The sequence below is a fragment of the Protobothrops mucrosquamatus genome, unplaced genomic scaffold (assembly GCF_001527695.2).
Source record: "Protobothrops mucrosquamatus isolate PMUCROS unplaced genomic scaffold, P.Mucros_1.0 scaffold156, whole genome shotgun sequence".
NCBI lineage: Eukaryota > Metazoa > Chordata > Lepidosauria > Squamata > Viperidae > Protobothrops > Protobothrops mucrosquamatus.
In genome coordinates this window covers 456,499-463,352 of record NW_015386520.1, presented here as the reverse complement: position 1 = coordinate 463,352, position 6,854 = coordinate 456,499, and positions in this window count along the sequence as shown.

The following is a 6,854-nucleotide window of genomic DNA, read 5'->3' as shown; positions in this document are numbered from 1 at the left end:
CAAAGAAGGATGTTCATTAGCTCAACTCTTTTCTCCTACCCCCAATAAACACAATCGGTATTAGTGCCTTAACAAGTCTCCTGCTGAGCACAAAGGATGACTTGCAAAGTAAATCCCCTAAGATGGCTGCTGAACAGTAGGAGGATTTTTCTCTCCTGCCAACAATCTGCTGATTTTGTTGCCAAAGCTGGTTCTTTGGTAATGTTGCTCCCTGGATTTGAATGGGAGCACTGGGGAATAACCCTAGCCAACTTTCAGATGACCATGGACCTACCTGAGAAGAGGAAACTTGAAGATTGTCATTCTCAGTAGGAGCCAACGGAAAGTCAGGTCATCCATCTTTGCCTCTAATCTAGTCTAATCATGTGGGGTTTTTTAAGCATGTCTGGGTTTTAACAATTTGAATGCTGATTTATTCTAACCCCACCCCCTTTCTGGAGTTTTTATCTGTTTTCTCTGTCTCTTTCTTTTGATCTTGCATTTTATTAATTTGTAAAAAGTTTGGAGTTTTTTAAAAAAATTCTTTTAGTTTTAGACTGAAATTTCCAAAAAATATCCTTCCTGTTTTTCTATCCATTTTTTTACTGTGAGGAATATCATTTCAACATTCTTTGTTCCCTTTCCTTGAAGAGTTTTCTCATCTCCAATTGCTAAGCTACAAGAGAGCAAAGAGTATATCAATTTACAGACAAGATACTGTGGCTGACATTTGAGAAAAGACTGTTTTATAACATACAAATCCAATTTAAATTTTAAAAAAAACTTTGACAAAATAATAACGGCTACAAAGAATGCCCAGTTGCAAGTAACTGTAATTAAACTAGATTTACAAAAGTAACTTGGTTTGAAATTGGCAAATTTGGGGGAGAAGACTGAAAGAAACATGGACGTTACAGACTTATAACTCACTAAATGGATAAGTGATGAAGATTTCCCTTAAAAAGATTAAAGAAGATGGGGGAATGGATTTATTCTACTCAACTGAAAAACAATTTTATCTGGATTCTTTTGGGAAGACAGATCAATTTTGGAGAATGGACTTATTATATTTAACCAGACAACAATTGATAAGAGATAAGAAGCAAACAAGGATATTTGAACCAGGACAAATCAGAGTTAACTATGTGATAACTTGGGATAGATAAGAAGCCATGGTAAACTTTCTATGAGTTGTATACAATAATAAAATTTTAACAGAGGGTTTTGAAATTTTAATCTTGTCTTTTTGTTGTTGTTGTTCTATGTTAACTATTTTGTTATTAATATAGTAGATAGATGACAGGTTAATAATTTGCAAATAGAATTAGAAGTTTAAACATTTTGGGCCTGTTTTACAAAGGGTGGGAAACTAATATTGTTTAGTATATTTATCAGTATTCAACTAGGGGGGATAATATGTGTATATGTGTTTGTATCCTTTTTTTAATACACAGCTTTTAATGTATTATTTGTTTGTTTTTATTTGTTTCTGTAAAAAACATTTACCGGTAACTCTTTTTGAATAAAAATAAAAATTCAGAACAACAAAAAAAGAATCTATTGCTTTTCTAAGCATCTTCACCATCATATCTATAAACAATTTCATGGATTTTCCAAGGTTCTCTGCATCTTATATACCATTCCATCTGGGAAGAATTTAATTTTCAACCAGTATGTTATCATCATTTTCCAGGTTCTAAGCTGAATCTGAAGCATTCCTGTCTAAATTCTCAGTTGGGCATCTGATGTCCCACTATGTGCAGTTACATAAGTACAACATTTCTACCGCATCTGAACCATTCTCAGCCTATTTTCAGTAATGCTTGGGATACTTCTTAAAGCCAATGAAAATTAAAACTTTCAAGAAATTAATGGCATAGGGATGGTCAAGCAAAAAAAGGATAATCACAGTAGTGCATTTACTGTAAAAGTGAACAAGCATTCTTTATGACTACTAACTCCTTGATATGTTTATAATCAGTTTGGTAAATTTGACATAGAAAAACCTCCTGCTAATAAGGTATAGAACCCTCTATGTGTTTTCATTAAAAATTCTGAAAGTTATAATCCCAACTCACCTAAAACAATTCCTAATTGGGAAAACCTGGGATGATAGGATATAAAGTTGACTTGTAAAGGTTCAATTATGGCTGACATATTCATAATATAAAGAAAGCCAGTTTGGCGTAGTGGTTAAGGGACCAGGCTAGAAACTAGGAGACCATGAGTTCTAGTCCTGCCTTCGGCACAAAGACTTTTGGGTAACCAATTACTCCCTCTCAGCCCTAGGAAATAGGCAGTGGCAAACCACTAGTCTAGGCAGTTGCCAGTAATCAACACCTACTCATAGGCACCTCCACACACACACACACACACTTCATAATAATAGATTTTTATTTCGTTAAACCCATATAAATCTCACTGATTTCTCTCTTATTTTATTTTTCCAGTTTGAATCTTTCCTCTTTTAAAAAGTAGTCCATTTAGGGAAATGTACAATTATTTAATATTTTGTAAAACTTTGCATTAAAGAAACTAATTACTTTTCCAATCTATTGTGCAATTAGCATGTTTGATGGGAAAGTGGGGGTGGGGACAAGACAAAATATGCAAATGCCCACAGAACACACAGGGGAAAAACTCCAAAACAAAACAGGGATTGCTTTTGTGTGAGAATGGAAAGTTTTAAAATGCCTTTAAGTATTTGATTACTGCTCACATTTTTACCTCTCCGATTTATCATTGTTTTCTTGGGAACTCCTGATCTTTAGTTGTAGTTTATTTGTGCAATAAATTGTGCATAATGTTAATGAGACTAGTATGAAGTCTCAAGGGGCTTCTGGCCATGAGTTGTCTAATATTTATTATTCATTATTCTTATTACTTGTTATTTATTATCATGATTAGTTTTGTAAACAACTCCATGCCTGGAGTGATCAGGATGCCATTTTAAAAACTGTAGGCTGCATTCATCCATGGTTGCAAGGACCAGGTTTCTAAGAGAAATCAGTGTGATATGAATGTGCCTGAACAATCAGTGATATTCTTAAAAGGGTTCTGTTTATGCTACATTCCAGCTGCAGATCTGGAAGGCAAAAGATTTGATGGCATATATCACAAGCAGACTACTAAGAATGACATCTGGCTTTATTTCTGACATACTGGGAGACTCAAAAATTGCAATCTTAAAATTTGAGAATTACAATCTAGTAACAAGTCTCTGGCCCACATCAATTAATAGTCAATTAATAATCTAGATCCAAAAATATGGAATAGACTTTAGCATTTTCTAGTGCCCCTGACCATTTTTAAAATGATTGTGCATCTCATTATAACAACATAATGATGGCTGGATCACTCTAAAACAGTGTTTTCAAACTTTGGAACTTTAAGATATGTGGACTTCAACTGCCAGAATTCCTCAGCTATGTGAAATAACTGTTATAATAATTCAGAATTTCATTGATAATTTTTCAGTGCTATTGCTTGAATACAAGTGGAACCTGAAAAAATAAAACAAAATGAAACAGTATGCAGAATATTCCTATTCACATTCCCTATCTGACCAGCACATGACAAGCTCATAAGAAACCTACTTCTGATGAGTTGTGATACAATAAGTATTATTTGATACACATGTAAAAGTGTAATTGTGTTGGAGTTCTCAAAATATTTGACACTTGAATTCTATGACTAAGAGAATCTGCAACTTTGCTACAGAAATCCTCAAGAGCAAATGTCTGCATGCCATCCATCAAGGAGATGCTCAGCTTCTTGTATGAGAAGCAAAATGTTTTCAAAGAAAAAAACCCCCAAGAAAGTCCAGTTGCCTTTTGGAAAAAGCACCACTAGGATATCTTGAGACAATGCATACAGAGTTCTAGCTTTGAAAAAGTAGAATAGGTAACAAGGAAGAAGCAAATAAAAGAAAATGTTATCTGCAAGCAAACAAGTTCCTTTCTCTGGCAAGATTGCTCATTAGGTTTGCAGATAACTCATCAAAGAAATTATGGTTATTTATTTATGTATTTGATTTATATCCTGCCTTTCCTCTAGGAGCCCCAGGTGCATAAAAATGCTTCCTCCTCTTCTTTTTTTTCATCAGAACAACAACTTATAAGGTAAGCTGACCCTAACATGATAATCTTCCATGCCTGACAAAGTTATGCCTTTGCTACATATATTGTTTTATTATATAAGCTATTCCATTAACTCAGGGGTGTCATACTGGAGCCGCGCCAACCCCATTGCCGGCAGTGGCGAAAAAGCTCCAATACGTCGCGCGATGTCATATGACGTCGCAAGTTTGACATCCCTGCATTAACTTAATAAATCAGATGCTGAGCTTTTCTGTAAAGCATCCAATCATCTGGGCCATGGCATCCCAGAGAGAAAAGCTTGCAGAGCTAGGAACTCTCAAAGAAAATCCAGGATGACAGTGGAGGAGTTACCTAATCGATGTAGTGTGTGTCAGCCCTGAGCTAAAAATAGAATGAATGCACAAGTGTCAGAAAGCTGAAACTATGGACAGCATGCCTCTCTTTTGATGCTGCACTATATGGCAGTCCTCAAGGCCAGTAGGGCACGTATGTGTGTTCCTATTCTTGCCCTGATCCCAAAAGTAGGTTAAAAGTGATGGCTGCCAGATGAGCTCTCCATTTTTAATTTGCCTTTGCTGTCCTTGGGGAGACTTGGATGGTTTCACCCACCGCAACCACCACCACTACCTGGAACAGGGCACTCACTATTACAAAAAGATGAGAACTTCTATTTCAGCTGCCCTGCCATTAAACCAGAAAATATGAGAGTTTAACACAAATACCAGTGGGAGAGCAAAACTGTGCAAATTAAGGTCAAAACTAAATCCTGCAGGTAATGAGATGTCAATATAAGGAGTACAAGCTGCAAGGGAATATAGGGCAGGCTCATTATTAGACTGCTTTAAAAAATGAATAATAAGCCCTACCTACACAAAAGCCTGTCCCTTACTGTATAGCAAAGGTGTTTCTTAATCTGTTCTGGCAAATGATGGAGAATAGGTTGAAAAGAAAAAGGGGGTGTAGAGGCTGAAAATGTTGCACCACCTAAGAAGGACTGCTCTGAATAGACTCTATTCAATAGAGCAACAGAGTATCCATTTGTCGATTGCGTTCTGTCATGTCTCATTTTTCTTTTTTTCCTTTTTGGCAATTTCAGAGCAGTTTTCAGTGCTAAAAACTTTATGCCCTACAATAGTGCATATTTTCTCAACAGTTAATCACATTAATCTCATTTATTGTAGCTAGTGCACTTGAACTGTACCTTTAATACCATCAACATCAACAAACCATAATTCCAGTGGTTTCAGGGTCCAGGGCAGGCCTCACCAACTGACCTCATTGGGTTGGATAATTATCATGAGGAAGGGAGAAATCTCTAGGCTTCTCTAGGCAACATTCTTTGAACTGACATGTCTTTCAGTTTTCCATTGTATCAAAATATGCAGTTCAATATTAAATATGCTTCTTGAGAATAAGATTGACTAAATGAAACATCCTTCAGGAGAGAATGTGGAAAACTAAAGTTGTTGCAAAGGTAAAATATTAGCAACTTTTAGGGAATCATCTTTGAAGAAAGGATAATGTACATATGCAACAAAACTCTCTAATTATGTTGCAGTAAGCCATGTGGAAACATATATAGTTTCTTAATATGATAGTTATTGTTTATCGTTTCATGTTCCCATATAAATCTTCAGGTTTCTTCCAGATGAAGCTACTGATATCCTGTCATCTGGGTAGAACTGGTCAGAAAGTGAGGTGGTATTTTCTTTGAATTTGGGATTCTTTTCAGTTTTTGGAACTCAGTAACTAGATAGAGATCCTTTGTAATCTGAATTCCTATGGGCTTGACCCATGCCCCTTCTGGCTCCTTTGGACAACAGGCGAGGTATGGGCACGTGGATCCAGAAATTCATGCTTCTCTGGTGACAATTGCAATGTGACCTGGCATGGAGAAAATGGATGTTGGGATCAAAATTTGGATCCAGTCATGTGATTACTACTAGACTTCTCAGTGGCATTCAGAATTATCAACCATAGTATCCTTCTAGGTCAGGGGTAGGCAACCTTGGCTCTTTTATGACTCGTGGACTTCAATTCCCAGAATTCCTGAGTTGAAGTCCACGAGTCACAAAAGAGCCAAGGTTGCCTACCCCTGTTCTAGGTTATTTTTAAGAGTGGAAGCTAAGAGTAATATTCTCTGACATTTCACTCCTATTTGAGTGAGCAATTCTAGTTGGTTGCCATGAGAGGAAATACTCAACTCTATGGTTATACCTATGTAGGGTTAATCATGCCTTGGTTGATCCAAACTTTGAATCTCTCTCCCATATTTTTTAACATCAGTATGAAAGTGCTATGACAGATCATCTGGAACTTTGGGATAAGGTGCCATCAATGTATCAGTTATATATCCTCATACCAGGCAGAGCCTGAGATGCTATGGAAGTTTGAACTAATGCTTGGAAGCTGTGACATTCATCTGGATGAGATGAAACAACCTCAGATTAAATCTTACCAATAAAGAGTAGCTACTTATCTAGAAAACCTAGAACAATGTGACATATTGTTCCCATGAATGACTCTCCATGAGGTCATATTCTCTCCAAATAAGGTAGTTCGTAACTTATTTTCAAATAAGGTAGTTTGTGACTTACTTGTCCTCCTAGATTCTAGATTCTAGCTAAAAGAGCAGGCAAATGCTATGACTGGGAGGATACTTTCCACAGCTTTGGTTGGTACACCAATTATAATGCTGCTTGCACCAGAATATCCTGTTAACAATAACTCCTACTTTGATTACTAGTTCATATTGATTATTACATTCAAAACCAT